The 20,959-nt window shown below is 37.9% G+C and overlaps 1 long non-coding RNA gene across 1 annotated transcript in view; it reads left to right on the top strand.

Moving 5' to 3' along the window:
• The first annotated feature begins 3,937 nt into the window (after positions 1 to 3,937).
• The window catches only part of LOC116834753 (uncharacterized), a 28,856-nt gene continuing 11,834 nt past the window's right edge, over positions 3,938 to 20,959 (top strand). Inside the window, exons 1-2 of the long non-coding RNA XR_012656256.1 lie at positions 3,938 to 4,091; positions 11,275 to 11,370. This is a non-coding gene — a long non-coding RNA (uncharacterized LOC116834753). The remainder of the gene's footprint in view (positions 4,092 to 11,274; positions 11,371 to 20,959) is intronic.

The following is a 20,959-nucleotide window of genomic DNA, read 5'->3' as shown; positions in this document are numbered from 1 at the left end:
CCACTAGAAGTAGAAGTAACACAACAACTCCATTGCAAGAAAGAATGGTAAGTGAAAAATTTACTCACAGAATCCTCAAAAGTTATATTTCTAGCAGTTACATCAATTGATCAGCCAGTTTTGAATTGTGCAAGCACTTTGATAAAAATGACATTTTGTCACCACATTACTCTGTGAATGGCATTAAAATATGGATGTCCTAGAATGGAGAATAACATAGCTACTTTTAATATGAGGTCATTTAGCGGTGTCAGTTATTGGCATTTTAGTTCATTTGCAATTGATATGCTTAAAATGTGAATTCCATCCCCCAGTCTTGTCACCCTTTATGCGAAAACTGAAGTAAAAATGGCAATCCCTACAAGAACAGTATTCATAGTATTATTTGATCATCATCATTAGGAAGTGCATGGGTATTTTGGCACTCATTGCATGCAATATGCCAGAGAACTTGAGAGCCTTAAGTTAATTGCTAGCTCTATAATTTCATATTGAAATTCTGTATCTGGATATTGCACACATCTGGCTGAATTGTAAGAAAAAGAGTAGTTGGCTTTAGTCATTTTTATGTCTGATTTTAAAGAGGAGTCCTGTACAATATATATTGCTACATATGTTACAAACCTTTAAAGAGGACCAATTCTCTTTGTAACTGTTCATAACCTAAAATCAAACACCCACAAAAGCAAGAACTATTTTTTCAGATACTAATGGGCAGTGCAGACTGTTTCCTGGAATACAAGAATCTGCACAACCACATTAAGCATCAGCATAAAGTTAAGGTGTTTTTAAGGCAGTATGAAAATATTAAATATTTCTATTTTGCTTATGCAATTAGGGTGATCAGGAAGCAAGTGTGAAAAATCGGGACTGGGGGTGGGGAGTATATAGAAGCCTATATAAGAAAAAGACCCAAAATCGGGACTGTCCCTATAAAATCAGGACATCCGGTCATCCTATCCACAATGCTATAAAAAGTGTGGAAGAGGATTAGAACTTCCTTTTGTTCAGAAGAAAATGTTGGCACAAGTGAAGGAGAACAGCCTTCTGGCCTCCAAATACACTCTTGCAGCTCTCTTCCTACTTTCACAGTGAAATCTTGGTCCCATGGAAGACAAGGAGAGCTTTGCCATTAACTTCAGTGGAACTAAGATTTCACCCTGGTGTATTTCTTTCCTTCTTCTATTCACTGGTTCTACCTTCTAGGGAATCAGGTTCTTGCTGATAATTGTCATGTTGTGATGCAGAAAGGAGCAAGCAGCACAGAGAGGCTCATGTGCTCACAAGAGAGAAGTGCTTTATTAGAAACTACTGGAAAGTAACAGAGAGTCAACAATGCTTCCAGGTATACTGAATCTCACAACACTAGCTCCAAGTGCTTTCAGCAAATCTCCCCTATTTCAGCTTCTAACACTTAGTCATACTAAAAATCCAACAAGACCTAACTTTAACAGGAGGACAGGGTAGACTACCTGAACCTCCAAATCAGCCGTGTGAGTTATTTTGTCTTGTATTACTAGAAAGCCAGCTTAATATATGTGCTTCTCTCTTCTCTTTGACTTTAGGCTTGCCTTTTTTCTTCACATTGACCTTATGACATTTGGCCTCTCTCTTCTTTTTGGTTTTAGGTTTTACTTTTTCCCTTTCAGCTCTAACCTGTACGCCCTCCCTTTTTTTTTCGGCTTCCTTTACCTTCATTTCCTCTAGCTGAAGGAACAAGTCACAATTCTTAGTTTATTCACCAATGTGACCAGGCAGAGCATCCTCTTCCATCAGGTCCATCACAAGATTTGTCAGTGGAAACTCTAAAGCTCTCTTGACAGCCTGGCCCAGGCACCATATGAGCCAGGGTTTTTTGGAAAAAGGAAGCTCATGGGTATTGACTTTTCAAACAGCAGTCTGCAAGCTCTCCAGTGAGGTGAACTTATTTAAACCCCCAAAAGGACCAAAATATTTGGTGGAAAATTTCAATTTTCTCACTCAAGGAGCTGACGTCTCAACTTTCCTCTGCTACAAATTCCATGCTCTTTGAAGCTTTCACATCCAGTTTGTGTATCTGTGTGTATTTATCTGCTGATCTGTTATATTTGCTGTTGAATCTGCTATTGAGCTGCGATTACAAGTTTCCATAAATTTCTTCTTGCTACTGTAGGGTAGGAGAAGAAATGGCACTTCTTTCTAAGCACTCTCTCACTCATATATTAGCAGTCCCATTAGTAATTTCTATTGCTGTGGCCATCTCCTCTTACTCTGGGTCTTTTTTTACCATCTTCACCTCCTTCTGCATTGAAATCTGCATAACGCCATTTAGCATCGACTTCATGACATTGGTAGCATTCTGTTTCTCAAGCTGGGTACATTTTCCAGGAGTGCTGAGATTTTCTACCACATCTTCAAACACTTAGTTTTCTCTTCTTTGTACTTATTTCCACACACTGTTTGAATTGATTAGATTTTTTTCTTTGTGTTTCTCAGTAAGCTTTTCTATTGCACCTCACTACTCTGAAATCTGCATCTTCTTATCCTGCCTTCAGTATTTTATAGATGTTTCTCAAGCTTCTGTGTTCATAAAGTCACAGATTTTAAGGCCACAAGCAGCCACCAGATTATCTAGTCTGACCTCCTGTGTATCACAGGCCACCACCCAGCACTCACACACTAAACCCAACAACCAAAATTAGACCAAAGTATTAACAGCCCACAGGCTGTTTAGACAATGTGCCAAAGGCAGAGAATGGGAGGAATTGAGGTACACCAGTGCTAATAATTGTCATAATTATTCCTCCCACAATAGCAGGGAAATGACTGAGATATACCCAGGCAATCCTGGCAAGTGACCCATACACTGCAGAGGAAGGTGTAAACCCCCACCAATTTCCCAGCCAAACTGACCTGGGGGAAATCCCTTCCCAGCCCAACATATGGTGAATATTTACACCCTGAACAAAAGCCAGTCAGCCAAGCACCAGAGAGAGAAAATGCTCAGAGCCCTGATCTACCCCAACCAGTGTCCCATCTCTAGCTGTGGCCATCCTGGATGCTTCAGAGGAAGGAGATGGTGGGGGAGGGGAAGACACTAGTGGGGAAGGATGGAGGGTGAGGGTGGGGGTGAGAAATCCATTCCTGACCCCTGCAGCTGAACGTGAACTTTTAGGAACACAATACATACTGGAAGTGAGCCCCATGGCTGCTGAGTCCTGTCCCCTAGCATCACATAATTACAACTTGTACACTTTTCAAAAATTTGACCAAAAAACAACATTTTTTTTAATGAAAATCAATCACCAACCCTGCCTTAACATTAAAAGTGTTTTCACTTTTTCATACACATCATTCTGATGAGGAGTTAGACCTGAGGTCATGAGTATGACCATGATGTATTTGAGGGAATTTACTTTTAGGGTGCATGCAGCATGACATTGCTCAGAATGAGGCCCAAATGGAATAAACCAATGACTTTATCAGCAATATGAGAACTTTTTGGAGGAATAATGGGAAATATGGACTCCACTATGCTGGTTTTGAGTTGCGGAGGGTGGACTTTGGTTCTTTTACAAACACTGTTTTATTGTTTCCCCTTTAATTGGTCCTACAGAAATGGCCTTCTTCCTTTGTGTTGCTATGGGCTCATGGGCCTCCTTGCTGAAGCTGCTGTGTTTTGGGCCTGCTGCCCAGTTTTTCAGCAAAGCCTCCTCTTCACTTTCCTCTTTGAAGAATGGAGTTTATTGTTCTCTGTCCTGCTTTTTCCTTTGTCTTTCCTGCTACCACAGCCCTTCTAAGAGCATTTAGCAGTCTCATTTTCTCTTTCAGTTTTGTCCAGGCAGCACATCCTGTTCTGGGGGCATGTTCCCGAGTCAGGAAAAGCCCTCCCTTCACTGCTGAGGAGTTTTATTTACTCTCTCTTTTATTTTTCTCCTTGTGTGTCTGGAGGTGGAATCCAGCCAGTTCTGATGCTGTGGACCTTGTTTTTTCCCCTCAGATCTTGATTTCAGTGATGTTAGTTCTCATTGGAGCAAGTCAGGGGAGGTTCAAGCCCCAGGTGGTGTTATGGTGCAGGCAGGAGCAGAGCGGCATGAGCGTTTACAACAGAGGTACAGTAAATGCTTAATTTATGATAACCTGGAAGTGACAATGGAGAATCAACACTACATTCCAGGTATACTGAGAACTGCTGTACTAGCTTGTAAATACTCTCCACAACAGTAATTAGGGGTGAGAGCAGGAGTTTGGGGAAAATGTTGGCAAGCCTAATTTGTGGCAATAGTTGTAGGGGTTCTAGCTGGGGCAGAATATTAACCTCCAGTGCACCACAATCTGTCTAACATTCATCTCTTCTGTTACCATCCTTTTGAATTTTGCAGCACCAAATGCATGGTAAAGTAGTCATATAATACCTGCAAATGTTTATAAGCTATCTGTCTCAGTTGATCCAAAGGGATAAGAACACCATATCCAATAAGTGCTGGAGTTTGGGGTTATGCAATTTAAGTTTCTGTAACAGCAATACCCTAGGTGTTTCGTTATTGTTGTTCTTGCTACTGAGACACAAAACTATGTTCTTATAAAACCTGGCTTGCAAGCAGATAATTTTCAAATTGCAGAAATGTGCCCTGCTAGATCATTTCACATACAATTAAATGAGTAACAAAAAGTTTGATATGTAACCTGATGCATCACTGTGGAAGAGCATCTACCAGAGCAAAATATTAACAATAAAAACACCATTTACAAAATTTCAGTCTTTTCTTTTCTCCTCTATTTACTTTCTCCTCATGTTCTCTATTTGCTTTTTATTCTCCTTTCTTTTCCCACTGCACCCACATAGTTCCCAAGACTACAGTTGTTGCAAAACCAGGCACCATCTGTAGAAAGGTGGCTGACCAGAATCAAATAATTCAGGATGAAAGACAGATACCCAGGGTAGTTAGGTGAAAGCATGAAATACAATCACTGAAGACAATAGGCCATGATGCTCCAAATGTAAATCCATAGAAAACAACAAGAAATTAAATCTGAGGGTTCTGAGATTCCCAGATTACATATTTCTGCTAAAATGATTTGGGATTGACCCCACATAAAATCTGTTGACTCCACTAGATGTATGAAATGTATGTTAACACTTTAGATTAAAAGCTAACAAAGAGGTGGCATAGGCTCTGAAGTGCATGATATATCCACCATGAGTATTTATATCATTGATACCTGGTTAATGGCTAGATAACATGTCTACAATGAAGACAATTAGAGACCTAATCCTGCAATGTTTAACTCACTATTTACAAGCATAGGCAAGCTCAGAAAGACAGCACTAAGATAGTAATCTTTTAAGAGCTAAAGGCATGTTTATTTACAGAATTGGCCAGAGCTATTTGCCTACATACATGTGATAGAAATAGCTGCAGTGAGGAGGGTGATAGATTCCATTCTATAGGCTGACAAACAGAATCCAAATCAATGTATTTTTTAAAGTGTTCAGGACGCAGCACACAGTATGCAGAGAACATTATAAAGTACAAATTTCCTGCAAAGCACATAACTTGTATTCTACTTTCAGATTAATTTGCACTTAGTAATTTTCATGCAGATCATCCCATGGAACTAGAGGTATCTAAATAATTCATGTAAATGAAATATGGCTTCTTTTACAAATCAGAGAAATTCCAAATGTAATCAACAGTTATTTTTTGGAGTTTTACAGCAATGTTTCAGAGATAGCGGAGGAGTGTCTTTCAGATGATCATAGTCTGTCTAGTCCACCAGAGAATGTGCAAGTTATGGAAAATGCTAACTAAAAGTTGTAAAAATATATAGACATATTGTCAAAAATTGTTAGTGATTTTTTTATTAAAATATGAATTTTTCAGAAAAAAATTGGCCATTCCATAACCTGGTTGAAAAATACTGAACAATTTTCCTGAAAGTTATCCTCCTAGATTGCATAATTTGAAAACTTTCAATAATTTCTTACCAATTTATCCAAGAATTCATAAATTCATTGAATTTAGATTTATGAGGAGGATTATATCACATGGACACTACTCTTTTCATGCTGAAGAAGTATAAAGCATGTATTAACTAAGCAAACCAGTAAATCAAAGCAATAGAAAAGCTCCTTTCCACCACTACCACCACCTACTCATCCATACTCACACCACCTTTAGCTATCTGCCCCAAACCTTCCCCAAAATCCAATTTTTCAATTTTCTGACCAAAATTTCAGGGTTGCAGATAAGCACCAAAGAATTTGTAGAAAAATTATTCAGATTCTCTGAACCTAATAAATTCAGCTGCAAATCTTCTGACTGTACATCAACATGTCATAGGGCCTTGGCAGGTAGCAAGAAGTGAACAAAAATGGAATAAAATCCTCGAGACTCCTATTGAATTCAATGTGAATTTCCCCTGAATAAAAGGCCAAGCTTTGGACACTTAAAAGAAGGTTAATTGAACTTTTTCTGCCTTCCTAATGGTTTATTTTTACCTCAAGAAAAATAATTAGAGCATAGCACAAAAGATATTTGTGTGACCATAGATGCAGATGGGCACCTAATGGTATTTTCAGAGGTGCCTATGTGCCTAACTCCCATTGATTTAAATGGGACAGTTGTGAAATTCAGCTTATCTTGTTTACTCACCTAAAACCTTTGAAGATCTAACCCCAAGGCTGGCTCTTTTTATGCAATCCTCTTTTGCCCATTTCCAGTAGATGTAGCAATTTATTATAAAAAGGATAATATAAATCACCATTTCTTCTAGTAATTTTGAAATTCATATATTATAGTCATCTCAGATGGGAAGCAGTTCCCTTGCTTTGCACTGTAAAAGGCAATGACAATATGACTCATTCTGCATTTGTGAGTTAATATCACACCAAGCATTTGGTTTTCACACTAAAAGCTTTGTAGGTAATGAGATAGGAAAGTCAGTGGTTACAAGCATTTATTCCTAGAATGTTATAAAGAGTGTACTGTGCTGGAGAACATACCACTTTATGGTATGAAAAAAAACACAATAAAAATGAAAATTATTTTAAAGCTGAGGCAGCGAACAGAACAAGTGAACTCAGACTTGTGGGTTTCTTTTTAAACACACTTGTTTACATTCTTGCTAGCTTCTCCCCACTCCTCCCCCGCACAAAAAATTGGTTGTCCCTCATGTTAACACTAATGAGTTCATGAACTTTTCAACAAAAACTGCAATTATAAAATTTCAAAGATTTTGTTTTAGTGGTTCTAGTATTCGTTCTTTTCATTTGTCCTCATATTCATGGAGGAGCCCAACAAATGCATTTCCCATCTGCTAGGTACTCTGTGATCTTTTGGAACTGTAGTTATTTGATTGTCTGTTATAAGATTGTTTTTTCCTTTGGGACCACTACCTCTGTAAGTGCTAGAGGAGTGGCTCTCAACCACTCCAGACTACTGTACACCTTTCAAGAGTCTGATTTGTCTTGTGTACTCCGAAGTTTCACCTTACTTAAAAACTAACAAAATCAATCATAAAAATACAAAAGTGTCACAGCACACTGTTACTGAAAAATTGCTTATGTTTAATTTTTACCATATAATTATAAAGTAAATCAATTGGAATATAAACACTGTACTTATATTTCAATGCTGCATAGTACATAGAGCAGCACAAACAAATCATTGTCTATGAAATTTTAGTTTATACTGACTTCGCTAGTGTTTTTTATCTAGCCTGTTTTAAAACTAGGCAAATATCTAGATGAGTTGATGTACTCCCTTGGAAGACCTCTGAGTACCCCCAGCGGTACACATGCCCCTGGTTGAGAACCATTAGCTATAGGCAGGTGCCATTACCTAGTCATTGCTAATAAAACCTTCTCCCTGATATCACTAACACCTCCATTGCTGGGTTACATTTTCGTTTCCTTGTGCCAGTTAAATTAATAGCAGTTAAGAAAATCTCTTAAAGGCATTTAAAAAAATAATTTTAGCTCATATTTTTCACTTGCTCTTTGAGTTGCCATTTATACTCTGATCTAAGAGTTGCTCCTGTTTTTATAAAAGGCAATTGAGCATTTTTAAACAAACATTTACACACACACTTTAGTAGGAGTCAAAGGTGCTTGAAACCTCCCAGGATCAGTCCCTTGTAAGCACGAATACCCTCACTCCCTGCTGATTTTGTCCTTTTGTATTTGGAAATCACTAAGGTCTTTCCGTGTTTTGACTGGAATTGAAATTGATGTGGCTCTTTTTGGTTCCCAACAAAATAAACCCTTTCAGCTTACATATAGCAATCTATCATGTCAAAAGCAGTGTTGCACACAAGTATGATCAACTGATGTCACCAGAGCTCCAGGAACAGCATTTGTTAGTTAACTACAGCTGCAGAGTCAACAAAAGGAACATAACACATTTTTATCTGTCTCAACAATGTACCAAATCTGTACAAGTTTTCTTGCTCTTCTGAAATAAAAGGAGTATGGGCCTATTTAAACCACAATTATTGTAAATTCTACAAGGTCTCTGGAAAGATGTTGCACCCACATTATTTATGAGGCTTACAAGCCAGTCACGCAGTATAGGAAACAAACAAGAAATCATTTAAAAAATGCAAGTTCCGGAGAAGTGGAGAGAATATGACAGGGTCTCACAGAAGAGAAAACAAACAGGGAAGAGGAGACATGTGGCCTGATATTATTTATTTATATTGTAGTAGCACACAGGGGCCCCAAAGAGACCAAGGCCCCACTGTACAAGTTTAGGCACATAATACAAAGTTAGTTCCTGCCCTGAGGAGCTTACAATCTAAGTCGTATCAGTGATAAATTCATAGCTTTTGCACACTTATCTTATTTAAAAACTACCTACGTAGTCTCTAAATTGTAAACTAAGCTAATAAGAATAATATGCAACCCTGAGACAGATTTTCTAATATGCTCCTACTGAAGTTGATGGGAGTTTTACTACTGACTTCAGCAGAAATAGAGTTAAGCCAATACTGAGCACTTTGGAAATCCCATCCTTTTTGTTTCTGTTACTCTCACCCTCAATTATTTCCAAATTTTTGAAGTAGTTCATGAAAAAATATTTACCATTTTTCAACCATCTCTACTATTTGACTATACACATGATGTATACAAATAAGCTGCTGTGGAAGTAAGCTTTTGAGAGAAAGCTAATTTGTACGGTGGAGGAGAGTTTGGTGTTGGGTGGGTGGTTTAATTTTGGGGTTTTTTTTTAAATAATTTACGGCAGGGGGCTATAGACCCCTGGATAGGTACCTTTTTAAATTCTTTGTATAAACCTAAATAAGTACATACTAATCTATTATGGGAGTTTTACAACCACTCTGTAGCATCTGATGCTAGCCACAACAAAACACAGAATGTTAAACTATGTATTTATCTTGCTATCTTAAGTATTTCTAGGGTTGAGGAGAGGAAGGGGACATCATCAGTCGATTCAATAGCAGTTTTTGCTTTTAGACCATTGGCTAATCTGGAATGGCCATGCCTATGCTGTTCAGAGACATATAGAGTAATGTATTTTGTTATTGGCCATGCATCTTTCAGCTATATTGTTTTTACCAGCAGTATGAAATATTGTGCTTTTGTCTATCAAATTACAGTATCTATGTTAAAATTAATTTTAAACAATTTCTATAACTATATATAGATTTGTATGTGAAAAATAATAGTGGTGGTATTGCAACTGCGCTCCTTGAGAGCTTAATAGAGACAGAATATTAATTTTGCCTTTAAATCCATGAACAAAACCTTCTAGTTAGTGATATTGTTCCAGCAGAATTAATTATCTACTCAGCAGAATTACTTATTTTTTTTCTGAATTTCATTTTAACAACAAAACCCCACAATTGTTAATTCTTTCAAATGACTTGTAAAATAGAAAGAGCAATATATTAACTGCAAGGAGAAAGTTATCTATTAGGCTGTGTGATCTAGCATGAATAATTACCACTAGCACAATGAATATTGCAATTACAGAACATCAAGGGGATAGTGTCCCATCCTTTCTCCTTTTCTAGTTATTTCTTTCATTTATATTTAGGCTTTAAAAATAAACATCTGAAAAGACAAGCCAGGAATACATAAAAGAGAATCAAAAGTAAACAGAAAGCTTTTGTGAGAATGAACCATGCCAAGAATAGCACATTGGTGCTTTGCATAAAGAGAAGACATCACTTACCTGTGTCTGCCAAACAAAATTAGTCCAAAGACACACAACACTTCTGGGGGAGAGAAAATGTGCAGAATTTCTTCAGTAGGTAATGACTGGGTGGAGGATTAGTTTTGTTTTCAATTAAATGGGAGAACTAAGTATTTATATTGTAATACAGTAGGGGATGGGGCACATGGCCCCCGCCAAGCCAGGACGCTGCAGGCCCCCACTGCAGCCCCTGGTGGAAGCTGCAGGGCTGAAGCTGCAGGATCCTGGTACCAACCAGTCCCAGTTGCAGAGCAGGGGTGCACAGTCCACCCCCCCCCGCCCATCCTCCTGACGCCCTAGAAGTCACAGAGGTCTGGCAAAGTCACAGAATCAATGACTGTCATGACCTCTGTCACTAAATCGTAGCCTTACTTATGGTGTAGAGTGGACTATTATGAGTTCTAATAATCTGAGACGCAAACACACTACTTACAGGAGACCTCATGCCTAGAGACTGAGGTAAGGAAAGAGGCTGTTATGTAGTGGGGAAAATATGCCACATACCTGCTTTCCCTCTTTGAATATCCCTTTGAAGAATGAGCATTGCTCTGTTCCCCTCTGTATTCAATACACAGAATAAAGAATATAGCTCATAGTATTTTAGTGAATGTTATTTCTCAGCTTCAAAATAATCCGCAAACTCTAGGGAAAAAACATTGGGGAATTATTTTGATTATAAATATTTAGGTTTTCACATTATTATTATATATGTGAATATGATGTACATGAAAGTCGAAGTAGAGCTGTCTGGAACCATGAAACATTGTGTCAGAATTTAAAATTGCCATAGTGATTTTCCACAAAAGAGAATTCATCATCATGCTGTACTTTTGTAAAGTGTGAAAAAATACTGACTTGGTTGTTGTAAATCAGCTATTATGATGAGTTTGTCCCATGACCATCAAGATGACGATACCTGATAGGCAGATCTCCAGGATGTTAGATTGTTTGGACATTCCATTGTTTTTATTCTCAGTTAATTACATGCCCCGAATGATGGGGAAAAAGCCACCTTGGTCATGGAACAAATTGCAGTTCAATCTAAACTGGCAAATCCATTTACTGTCACATTCAGAAAATGAAGAGTGAGGACATTCCTGTTGAAAAATATGCTACACTGATTCATCTTAAGGTCAGAATTGCTGTACTAAGAATTCAACCTTCAGAAGAGGTAAGTAAGTATAATAATAATAATAAATATGTGTAATAGAAGTAATAAGCAGTTGAATACCAGCCTTAAACAAAAATTCAGTGTACTACCAATTAGAAACCAGGAAGCAGATTGTGAAACTGAATAATGAAGTGATTGAAGTGATTATGACATTTGTAATTATCTGCCACCATGTTAAAAGGGAAGATCCTAAGGGGAAACATGTTGCAAGGTTTTCTTTACAGTTTCAGTGTCAAATTCATGGTTGCTGCAAATTATCTTAAATAGAGTTTCTCTGGGCATGAGTTTGGTCCTTAAGTCAGTGGGAAATATAATGTAAAATAAAGCTGTTATGAGATTCATTTATCTTTCTTAACTTCACAAGAAATGAAGCTCCAAAACAGAAACATACTAATACCGTCTGTGTGCAATATATTGTATATATGGTAGAGGTGTGTTTCCTCAAAAAATGTTCCCATTGAAAGAAATCCTACAGAAAAGTGACCTAGAGAAGCCATTTCTAGAATGTACTTTTGATGTAACCAGTAATTAGTATATTGTCAAACAAACAGCTATTAGACAATTCAGGATAATTCTGAGCATAAGCAGAACCAAAATTTTTGCTGTAGAATTAATGTTAAACCACTGTAAGTAGTTTAACTAATTCACATTATTCAGGTTCTAGTCTAATGCACAACTATGACTGTTTAGGGGACTAGGCTAATATATTTTACAGAGTTCTAACCCACCAAGCTGCAACCTGATGCTAATATTATTTAAATACTAGAATGGTGGAGGGATTGAGTTTTTTGTTTTGTGTTGGTTTGGTTATTAAAGATACTGTGTCATTCTCAAAGCTAGTAAATTTAGGGTTGAAACTGCAGTTCAATCTGTTATGCACTGATATTGCAGGATTCTCAAAGAGATAGATAATGTGACACAATGTGGGCCAAAATCAATTCTGTAGATGTAACTCCACTGAGGTCACCAGGAAATTAACCTCCTGATATGAGAGCAGAATTTAGGCCTCTGTGTGTCATAAGACATGAGTCAGGATTAAAATGATTACTAGAATTTTCACTTTTACTCTGAATTTTTGGGGTTTATTTTTTTCTGAGTATAAATGACAAAATATTTAAGTTACTTTTCAGTAAATAAAATAATCTGAAATGGCTCAGTCAATGGTTATTGCCACTTCAGTTGTCAATAAAAATCAAAGGCCGAAGTTATGAATTACATAGCTCTTATATAAAGCTTGACCTTCTCTCATCACATCCCATCATAACATAAGAGAAGGAACTTGTACCAGAAATGTAGTTACGCTGTTCATTTGCACGTCTAAAGCCTAGCTAACAGTGATATCAAAGGAAGACAACAGAGCACAGAGCAACAGTGAGCAATGTCTTATTCTTCAACTAAAGCTTCAGATCTTAAATATCTAAAATCTTTACTCTGATAGGACCAGAGCTGATGCATACCCAAAAGAAAACACTTTGAAAATATTATTCACCTACTTAGGGACTATAGTGCTTTCCAGAGCAAGTAAAATTCTATGTGAAGCACTTGAGACAACAAACCACACCCACTGAAAAATTAGTCATGGATCAGAATCTCGCTTCTCCAACTGAGGGAAATACCACTGTCTTTAATCTTTTTATTACATATATTCTCTCATAAAATAGTAAAAAGACTGGATGGGAAAAGATCCAACACCCCATTAACATCTATTCTCGATTAAATCAGGTTCACATAAATAGAACATATAAACACAATATTAGAAGAAAAGAGGAAAACAAGATAAACTAAAATCCCATATTTGTGAAGCAAAGCTTTTAAGGTCAAAATCTTGAGCCCTGTGCATTCAAGTATAGCTGTTGATTTCAGTGTTTGGCCATTATTTCATTAATATATATAGGAAAGATGTTTAGATCATAAGCTTGTTGGGGCAGGAATGTAATTTATATGTTTGTTCAGTACTTAGCACAATGAGACTCAATTTGGTTGTGGACTTTAGGCAGTACTACAATATAAATAATCACACACACACAAAATGAACAACCCCCCCCAATATTACAATAATATTAAGTTGCAGAGTCAAGCACTCAAAAATTAGGCAATAAAATTAGGATTCCAAGGCTAGAAGGGACTGTTTGATTTCCCGTATAACACACACCATAGAACTTTCCCAAAGGATGCCTAGGCAACCTTAATTTGGCCCTCTTGCGCGTATGCATTATAATACAATCTTCAATTACATATTCACATACTGACTTCTTTCCCCCATCTCTCTGTAATTTGTGGTGTAATTTATATCTTACGCTGTACTTTGGATAAATGTGTTAGCTTTAAAATTAGCATAATACAAAAAAAACCCCTGCTAAATTGCTACAAAGCTGCAAAAATAAACAATCTTGAGAATGTTAGTGTATCATGCATTACCAAGTGGTGGCATTGAGTGGAGTGGCCCCACTCACCACTGTTGATGGATCTGAGTTTCAATTTAAAGGGGACATACGCTTGTATTAGAACTGATTCTCCTGAAGGATACTGAAAAGTAGGTCAGAGCATGAGACCTTTTTGATTTGTGGCTGTACAAACCCGCTGTCTGAACTCTTGTTTTTGTTTGGAGTGGGCAGAGAAGGAAGAAAGTTCCTTTCTTAGATAACATCGTTGGATCTTCAGCAAGGACTGACAAGGACTGCAAGTTTGCCCTGTGACAGTAAGCTTTTAACGGATCACCAAAGCTGATGAGACAGAGAGATGTGAGAGGGAGACAGTCTATTAAGGAAAAAAAACCCCTCTAACGTTATGTGGTGTGTTGTTAAAAGAGTGCGTACATGCATAGCATATCATGCCAAGACGGTCTCTAAAAATGCTGCAGACTGATATGAACATCATGTATTAATAGCAGCATAACATATTTTGCAGTAGCCCTGGATAGTCACAAGACAACACTGAAGAAATCAGAAAATGATAACAAAAGCTGAGATAAAATGTTACGTCTTTCAGTCAAAACATATTTACCTAATAGAAGGATACTCAGTTCCCTTCTGGGCATTCAAACAACAGTATCTGAAGAGCTGGTTGGTCTAAACTGTGAGTCATAAGTCAGAAAACAATTATATCTGACCCAAGCAACTGCCTCCATGGAAGGTGTTAGAGAGCCACTGAGAAACGCTGGTGTCCTTTGAGCGTATCAATACTATACATGTGACAGGTTTAGAGAGATAAGCCAGAAAACATAGTATATAATCTGTTTCTTTTTGGACATGTATCTTTCCTTTTCCTGCTGCATGCTCTAGAGATGCACATTATGACAGACTTTGTTTTGATCGTTTTGTTACTCCTTATATGAGGTCAAACAGATCATTCAGATGATAACTTCAAGAATGAAACTAGCAAGAGAATTGAAAGATAATCCTACTTAAATGTTTTTGCTTCACTGGATGCTGCTTGTAACACTCCAGGTTGTTTAAAAAGGACACACACACACCTCCACTTTCTCCCTCCTTCACATAGCAACAGGATTCTTTCCTGGGATATGCTTTATACATTGTATCTCCTAATAAAATTATTAAAACATTATTTGAAAGAAACAATATCTATTGAAACAACACAAGATGACAGAGGAATTACAACTGTGTGTTTTGATTTTCTACGACCCAGCTGCTAATCCCGGCTGGGCTGGGGAGCATAGGAATTCCTCTTCCTCTGCAGGGCACCTGAGACCACCTCAGACCCACCTCCAGATTTCTCCCCCAGCTGTAGGAAGCTCTGCAAACTCTCCCTGCACCCATTGCTCCTCTGCTGTAGGGGGAAGGGTCACTGTACTGGGAGCTGCTTCCCCATCTACCCAATCCCTATGCCCAACCTTCATACTCAGACCTTCCCACTAAGCCTCACCCCTCCCCCACACTCAAAACTCCCGATGAGCCCCACTCTTCCTGCACCTGTACCACTCCGATGACTCACCTGCACCCGGATCCCAACCTTACTGAGATCCAACCAACTGCACCTGGATCCCCACACCACTGAGCCTCATTCCCCCAGCATCTGAGCCACCCACACCCAGACCCCCCTGCTGAGCCCCAACTATGTTCACCTGGAGAGTCCCATTACCATTGCACCCAGAACCGCCCCCCCCCACAAGCCCCTATGCATCCAGATCCCCCACACACCCAGATCCCCCACTGAACTGCCCACACCCTCATTGCCCCACACAGAACCCTCTAAACCCACACCTGGATACCTCCACACTAAGCCCCTCCACCCTTGGATTCTGCCTTGCTGAGCCTGCCTGCCCACATCTTTTGTGCCTGGCATGGAGGGGCAGGCCTCATCCTTGCGCTGTGTCAGGGTTGGGTGCAGCCCCTCACCACTGAGTCTGTGTCCTGGGTGGGAGCTGCACAGTGATCTCCCACCTCTGTGCTCCCCAATGTCATGGTGGAGTCTCCAAATTTATTTGACTAATAAAATTTGCAGAATTTTGTAGAATATTAAAATATGATGCACAGAATTTTTTTTTTCCACAGAATTCCCTCAGAAGCAAATTTTTTTGAAAACATTCACACTGGAAACCTGATTCTATGACTTATGCTTCTCCAGCCAGAGAACAAAAACATCCACATGAACTAGGTGATCAATCATACAGCTTCACTTTTAAATCTTGTAACTAATGTCTCACAAATGAGCTACAAGTCTAGACCTATTTACACAAAGCATTCAGCTAATAATTTCAAATGATGACTATATTTGAAAAAGAAACCCTTGATCTATTTGCAGATAGGTAGCAAACAGAAAAGCAATGCAATGTTATGCCATTTTGTGATATTTCAATCCTCTGCTTTTAGTCCCAGTGAGAATTATAAAGTATACAGGAGAGTGAAAATAAAATCAAATGTAAAAATAAGTTGTATGTTTAAAAATAAATATTTGATTAAAGAAAGCTTTGTGTGGGTTCTTGTTTTATCCCAACCAGGGATGGCTATTCCTAATTCCCCTTTCCATAATTTTCTAGAAAATGTGTGTATGCTCTCTGTGAAACAAGAAAACATTATTGATCCAACTAGCATTCTTCACTATAGTTGCTGGACTAGCATTATGCTGATCTGGGTTGGGAACGTATCCCTCCCTTTCACTAAAATCATTGATTTTCATCTCTCATAAACAAAACAAAATCACAAGTCAATCCTTCTGCTCTTCTTTCTTAGACCTGCTTTTGCTGTTTCATCTGAAACTTTGATCACCTTAATTTAAGAGAGATTGAAAGACACTTTAATGAGGAATTTTGCCATGGCTGCTTGCCAAGAAATCAGTCAACTGCTCTCCTTCAAAGTCTAGCACTAACCTCATTAAGCAAGTGAGAAATGGAACTGTGACACTCTCACCCTCATTCCCAACAGGCTTCTGATATAATGAAGGGCTAAAAGTGGAGAATATTAACTGAATCTCTCAGGCCGTTAACAACAGGCTACTGGCTGGGGTCAGAGGTATCGTGGAACTGATGAAGCCACAAATATGCAAATAATCCAAGGGTAGTACCCCTTCCAAGATTCCAGTTAGTTCCATGTGGTCGCTGTGGAGTGAGTTTGGGGAAAAGCCTTCTGCTTTCTGGACAGTTACTGCCATTGCGATTCATCCCAATGACTGGCAAGAGACACTGCTAGTAGAGGTTTTGAATCAGTATAGGAAGACGCAAAGGGAGGGGCACGATCCTTTGTATAAGGCACAAGTACTCCAGTGGATAAGATGGAGCACAAAGCAAGGGCTACAAAAAAAAAAAACTGTATATATCTGATTCATTGTAAAGATAACCTTTTGGCCCAGTTGCCATAAGTGGTTATAGATAATGCATGCTTACTAAAATTCTCTTCTGCTTGACATACCATTGTATATTCCCCTCCTCCACTCTCCAAGGTGATCACATAGATGCCACTTCTCATTATAGCTTCACATACAGTGTTACAATACATACTGTATAAATACAAAAATATATTTTATAATCAATAGTAAAAATGTAGACTAAAAATGAATAAAATAATAGTCATAATAGCTGCAAGATTTTAAAGATTTACTTTCTCAAAGTCAAAATCACTATAGCACTGCACTATTGATAAAACAATCATTAGCAGTCCTTTGATTTAGAAAGAGTATTTTTCAGTGTGTATTATATTAAACATTTTTTAACCCACAAACCTACACGTTTCTGGAAAAGTTCTCCAGCTTCAGAAGCCATTCATAATTTATTTTCTATTAAGTGAAGCAACAATAAATTATCATTTAGTAATTTGGCTGAAGACTTCATGAAATGAAAAGGAGTTTTCTCTTTTTCTTTTTGAATATCATTTTTATGTTCATTTAGCGTGAAATTCATTCCTGTGCAAAGGTCCAGCACAAGCCTATGCTCCACTTAATCCCTTCGAGCTCTGTTAGCACAGCGCAGCTTCTTCTCTACATGATGCAGCACTGGATCCTGAGTAAACTTTCACTAAGAATTGGACTGAGACAACTAATTCATTTCATGTAGGCAACAGGATAGCAGTCACATGGTGACAAAGGGATGTTACTGACCTGAGCCTGATCTAGATTATGACTGGGGTGACTGGTCCATATCCTTTAAGTCACTCGGGTCCTGGAAAGTTTAAAAGTGTTTCAAATACTGTAGAAGTAGTCAAAGCCATGAGCTCCTAACCTTGCTCTTATCCTGAAATAAATGTGCTGGTTGCAGTGGGTATAGAGAAACATAGCTCACATACACCTCTCTCAGAGATCCAGCATCAAGCATATGCCCCACTTAAGGGTGTAATTAAATGGCTTTTGCTATAATAAGAAGTTGCTGGAATGGGCCTTGCTCACAGTTACCACCAATAACTAGAGTTGGTCAAAAATGGGGGAGGAGGGTGGGAAGGAAGAGTGTGTAATTCATGAAAATTTTCAAAGTAATTCTAATTCCATTTGTTTTGCAAAGAAATACATTTTGTTGTGAACATTTTTATTGAAAATGTTCAGTTTATGAACATTTTCATTTGTTTTTCTTATTTTCCCCCTTTTTTCCTCCCCCTCTCCCTTTTCTTCTTACCTTTCCTTTTTTCCATTTTGTCATGGAACTGTTGGGTTGGTGGGTTGAAGATGGGACATACAGGGGAAATGAAAGCTGAAAACATGGCTACAATTTTAATTTTTCCAATTTTGTCAAAAAATACACAATTTTGGAAACACAAAAAATGGAAAAAATTCTAATTTTGAAAAAAAAGTGTTAAAATATTTCAACCAGCTGTAGCGTGGACTAGCATATTTATTGACAATCTCACTAGATAGGAGAAAGATTGACTGGACATGAAGAATGGAGTACATTGCTTTACTGCCTCGTGTCCTTGCTGACCTCAGCCACAGAGTTTGCAACCAGCCAACAGCAGTGAAAGTGACATACACAACAATTTATAAACCAAGCCAAAGGCCACCGAGGCCATCAGGAACATATTTCCAAGCATGACACACCAGGCAAAAATGAAGCAAGCTCATTTTTAACTTAGAATACTTTACAGGCTCATTTTTTCCTACTATGGTGCAAATGAGTCCTGAAAGGTGATAAAAAATAATCTGATCTCTCAATAGGAATAGTTCCTTTTTAGGAGATTTTTATTAAAGTGAGTGGAATGTATAAAAGTTCTTTTCACCCACATTCAGAGATGCAAACAGGACATACTACATAAGAGATTTTTTAGTGTTTGTACAATACATGAACATTCAAATACTAAATATTAATATTAATAGCTTTAACAAAAAACCCTATACAACAGAAGACACACACACTTCCCTGTCATTCGCTATCACTGGATCAATTGATGAGGGCACAGCTTTTCACTTTCAGGTTGTGATGCTCCACACCAGGAGAGGAGGGTGTGAACATCAGTGTCAGGGGAGGAGGGGCCGCCTTACCCTTCCTGTGTTACTGGGTAGCTGGGATGGAGGGGACATCAGAGGGAGGTTCTGGAGTGGTAGTGGGAGGGAAGCAGTATGGAAAAGGGCTGGAAGTGTTGGCCAGAAAAAGGATGAGAACCACTGTATTAAGTTAATGGATCTAGCATAAATATAGTAAGTTATTAGTAGACATTACTAGTCCCAACTTCCCCACTGACAATGTTAGCATTGTATTTGCTGACCCTATGTACACCAAGTAAACGCTGATAAGTGACTTAAAATAGGAATAGGGCTTGCATTTTAAATGTCAGTGACCTTGAAATTTTCTCTTTCATTTCTGTCAATTAGTTAACAAATAACCAGCATGCTTTGTTGTCTTAATCAAAAGCCAATACGACAATACTATTGGCATTATTCTTTATCAGCTCATTGTTGAGGTTTTAAAAAATAAAAATAAAAGGAGCGATTTAGGGGAGGAAAGTGATAACTTCTAATTCTAACTAATGTTCACATAAACATCAAGCACACAGCAACGACAAAATATGAATGATATATGTACATCACACCTGCAGAGATTATTGAAATGTACGTGTCTCTAAAATAGCTTAGTAAGTGTTTTTGTGCTTTTTTCTGTCCCCACTGAAGTTAAAGGCAAAACTCTCTGATTTCAGTGGCATCAAGATCAAGTCCTACATGTTGTTTTGAATATCATAGGAACATATTGCTCCTAATATTTTCGTTGTTGTTGTTGATGCTGATGATAGCATCCGTGAGCCCCACTCAGAGATTGTACTAGGAGTTGTACAGACACAAAACCAAAAAGACAGTCCCTGACTCAGAGAGCTTACAATCTACGTCTAGTATGAGAAATGACAGTTGGAAACTGACAGAAGCGGGAGTGCCAGGAAACAAAGAGACCATATTGTCAACATACTAAGACAATAGTTTCAGTACACCAGCTGCCTAGCCATTGTCACATTTTTTTTAGGCATCACAACAAAGGAAAATTTTAAACTGTGACAGAACTCACAATAACATCAGCTGGTGGTGTATACACAGACAGGGGGAATCTATCTGCCCTTAATGTATTAAAATATTTATCAAATAATTTAAAAGATTGGCATGTAAAGGTATTTGACATCAGACAAAACCTCTACTTTTTTTTTAATATGACAGTCTTTTTAAGTCAATTAAAGGTCTAGCTCAACATAACTAAGTTATCACCTTTCCTCATGTTGTAAATGATTGTATGTATTCTTGTTCATTTATCTATATGTCCTAAGCACTTGCAGATACTGAGAATCTTTCATACGATTTCAGATTACTTCCTTTTTGACATAAGCTTTATTTCCTAAAATAAACACAGCTCGACTGACAGGTGGTTTAGGAAAACAAATCAGAGCCAGTGCAATTACTGCAGGACTGGACTTGCCTTAGGATTTCTCTGAACTATCTGCAAAACAGATTCTAATTTAAATCCTACAGGGAAATTGAGAATTAGAAATGGTTATCACTGACATGCTGGTGGTGTCTGTTATTTCATTTGAAATTGGACAATGCTCAGCTTTAGGGGATAAGCAAGCATGAGAATATAAAAGCATTCGCACCATACCTACATTTTCATACCTTGATCCTGTGAGCACTTATGCATGTGCTTAGTTTTATTCATGTGAATAAATTGAAATCCATG

This window comes from Chelonoidis abingdonii, chromosome 7 (assembly GCF_003597395.2).
Source record: "Chelonoidis abingdonii isolate Lonesome George chromosome 7, CheloAbing_2.0, whole genome shotgun sequence".
Lineage (NCBI taxonomy): Eukaryota > Metazoa > Chordata > Testudines > Testudinidae > Chelonoidis > Chelonoidis abingdonii.
Note: the sequence above shows the minus strand (reverse complement) of the source record. Positions and strands in the feature narration are given on the sequence as shown.